The 3,852-nt window shown below is 39.4% G+C and overlaps 1 pseudogene; it reads left to right on the top strand.

Annotated features, from left to right (window-relative positions):
• Positions 1-354: 354 nt before the first annotated feature.
• LOC142349190 (uncharacterized) lies at positions 355-2,504 on the top strand (annotated as a pseudogene).
• The last annotated feature ends 1,348 nt before the right edge of the window (positions 2,505-3,852 follow it).

Raw genomic sequence — 3,852 nt, 5'->3', positions numbered from 1 at the left:
GACTTCCGACCTCCGCCGACTTCCACCGACCTCCGCCGACTTCCACCGACCTCCGCCGACTTCCACCGACCTCCGCCGACTTCCACCGACCTCCGCCGACTTCCGACCTCCGCCGACTTCCACCGACCTCCGCCGACTTCCGACCTCCGCCGACCTCCACCGACCTCCGCCGTTTCTACCTGATTGATGTGAATGCACCAGTGTATTTATGTTAACCTTTTTCCAGTGTTTGAATAGTAGACTCAATGGTCCTCATATGTTGTGTATTTCAGATTTGATTGAGACTTGTATTTGAACTTTGTGTTTGTTGAACTGACTTTGATTTGATTGAATTGTTTGGATTGTATCAAGAAGATGGAACAGGTTGTTATTACGGTGGAGTTACACGAGTCGATTATGAAATGCAGGCGGGAAATAATGTTTGTTGTTGCGGATCCTGAAGAGAAGACGTGCCATGGAATTCTAACAGTGAGGAAGGTGTTCGACATCGATAACGAACGAATGGATCGAGTACGGAATTTGCGAAAAAGACGGGCACCTGATGCGAGTGTGAGTACTGTAGTGAATGGAAGGAAGGGGAGGCGCTTTGAATGCGGGTACTGTGAGTATGTATCACGTGCGCAGTATATGACCGCAAGGCACGTTGCCCGCGTTCATCTGAATAGCATCCGGCCTACAAAATGTGATCTATGCCCATTCAAGACTATTTATTCTGCGAATTTGAAGAGACATAATCAAAGGGTCCATAATTCTGTTAATTTGAGATTGAGGTGTGAGTCAAAGTTGTCGGGGTCGGGGTCAAAGTCGTCGGGATCGGAGTCAAAGTCGTCGGGATCAAAGTCGGGATCAAAGTCGGGATCAAAGTCGTGATCAAAGTCGGGGTCAACAAGCGTAAAGTCATGTTCAAAATTATCATCATCATCAGTTGTTCCTTTGAATTAATTATTGCATTGATTGATACTTGTTTTTTACTTGGATTACCTGTTACTTTCGTAATACCAATTTGCAGTCAATTATTGATCGTAGTTCACCAATTTGCAGTCAATTATTGATCGTAGTTCAGATTTAACTTCAACACCTGAGAATTACCTAACTCGAACTGTAACATCTGTGTCTTCAAAGCTATCTGAAATGAAGCAGTCAAAGGTTGTTAAGCGGGTTATTTTGGTCGCTTTTTGTTTGGGCTCTTTGGTTGTTCAGTGGTAGCCGCAAAAGCATTTGAAAAAGTGTCCGCCTGCGTATGCATTGGAATTCCGCTGAGATTGATAAATGGTTATTTTAGTTACAAACAATACACCAATCAGCAAAGCTTAAAGACCAGCAACAAATCTTTCCTGTTCTTATCTTACGCAAAAGAGCACACAAAAACTAACTTCAAATCGAAGTGCAAACTTAAGTTTAACTGTGTTTTAATGGTTGTGGTTTACGCATTGTTGGTTCATGGTGTTTATGGTTTATGCAGTCAATTTGGATCGACCAGATTTAACAGGAAGGAACTGTTCCATTTAATCATGTTATGCACCTGATCAAAATTTAGTGCTCATCACCTACCCCCTCACTTGTTTCAATTATATCAAAGGGGGGGTGGGGGGGGGGGTAGTTTCGTGGGGAAAGGTAGTAGGGGGTTATAATGGGAAACATACCTTAAGCTAACAAAAACGAAGATAATATAATTTGAATGATAGAATTGGATATTAAAGGTTAAGTAAAAATGAAACAGTTCCAACAGGGATCCGAAGCATGAATTTAAATTGAACAGCACGAATTTAGACAATTTAAACGATTCTTACAAGGGCGTTATTGATTGTGTAAATAAAACTTACGCATCAGAAGGAGTAATTCCATTTTGGAGAGGAAATCTGGCAAATTGTATTAGATACTTCCCAACGCAAGCTGTTAATTTTGCGTTTAAAGATCAAATTAAGGCTCTCTTCAAATCCAACAAAAAATATCAACTTCATTAAGAACAACGTAGTCAACGTTCAACTTAGTCAACGTAGTCAACTTCAGTAAGAACATTGCTGTGCCGGGTCACTGTCTCTCTGCTTTGTCTACTCTCTGGATTATTGCCGAAACAGATTGGCAAATGATGCTAAAGTTGCTGGAAAGAGCTGAGAGCGACAGTTCAACGGAATGGTAGACGTCTACAGAAAGACATTTGCATCTGACGGCATTGGAGGATTGTACAGAGGATTCGTGATCTCTTGCGTGGGCATCTTTGTGTATCGAGGCTTCTACTTCGGCATGTACGATCGAAGCCCATATTCTTGGTAGAGAACTCCAAGTTATTGCTTACCTTCTGCTTGGGGTACGGTGTGACCGTAACTGCAGGACTTTTCTCATACCCCATAGATACAATTAGACGACGAATGATGCTGACATCTGGACAAGCTGTCAAGTATAAGGGATCAATTGACTGTGCGATGCAGATTATGAAGAATGAAGGAGCCGGGGCTAACATTTTGAGCGAAAGGAATGGAAACGTCTCGAAGAATCGTCTATGAATGTGCAATGTGCAATGATCAGTATCAATGATTTATCTTGTTAATAATGCTTCTATTCTAGTTAACAATCCCTGTAAATGTGTGCAAGTGTGTTTAGTATGTATTATTTCACTGTAATGGAAGCGGACGTACTAGCTAAGCAATACTTGCTTTCCACCGCAAAATAGAGAGATTTGTGCGACAGTAATCTTAAAATATTGAATCGTGAAATTGGTTTAATTGCTTTGTGGAGACCAGTTTGACAAAGTTTAAAATAACCCTTGATTCTGCTCATTAACGTACTCTTCAGTGACTCTATGTAGATGAAAAGAAAGCGCACAAGGCTCCTTGAAGAAAATATTTGCCTTCTGAGGAGTTTAAATAACAAAATTCGGCTCATTTTTGATGACTTTGAAATGAAGAACGAACGAGTCATTTTGTTGAGCGAAATAAAATCTGAAAATATGCAAACTAGAGAATGAAATGTTGGTTCAAATCTCACTGAGCGCGAATCTGAATGTAAATCAAAAATTACTTATTGTCAAATTTTCATTGATAGTAGCATAAGAGGGGTACCAGAACCGAAAACAAAAGACGTATGAGATAGAACGGGAGCTGATTGAAATGTCCATTAAATTTCAAGGAAACAAACAATTTAAACTATACTTATTTAGAAAAGATATGGGACTTGTCCTCAATGCGACTGCTTGAAAGGTCGAAAATAAGAGCAAATAGGTGCAAAGTCCAAAAATGAATTTCCATTTTTGAAAACAGTTAATTTCAGTTATTAATAATCTATATATTAATCGCGTGAACACATAAGGCGGCATGTTTTAGAGGCATTACTGATCGGCATGTTGTAACAGTACTACCGAAGAGCACGGTTAAGCGGTTGCCTAATTGGGGTTAAAGACCGAAAAATTGTGCTTTAAGGTCATTAATCAATTAATGTTTCTAAAATGTCATTGACCGAAAAATGTTGCAAAAAAGGTCATTAACCAAAAAGTGTTGCCAAAAGGTCAGTGACCCAAAATATTGCTAAGAGGTGGCGTGTCATCTACCAAAAAAAGCTTTGCGAAAAAGCCTGTTGCCGAAGTTTTTTTGTTGAAGAAGAAGACAATAATCGGTGTTTCAGTAAACAAGAACAATAGTGTCGAAAAAATCATTGGCTGATTAGTTCAGAAACAGGTTTGTGACCAAAAACTTCTTCAGAGAACGGTCTGTGACCGAAAAGCTTCTGATACTGAAAATGTAAATGATCGAAATTGTGTCAAGACAAATAGTTTTTACCGAAAAAAAACAATTGTTTTTAGTAGTTCATTCTCAAAAAATTATTGATGAAAAAGGTTGTCTTGAATATTTGTGAAGG

Source organism: Convolutriloba macropyga, chromosome 11 (genome assembly GCF_964194025.1).
Source record: "Convolutriloba macropyga chromosome 11, txConMacr16.3, whole genome shotgun sequence".
Taxonomy (NCBI): Eukaryota; Metazoa; Xenacoelomorpha; order Acoela; family Convolutidae; genus Convolutriloba; species Convolutriloba macropyga.
The sequence above is the reverse complement of the archived record's forward strand: the minus strand, read 5'-3'. Positions and strand labels throughout refer to the sequence as shown.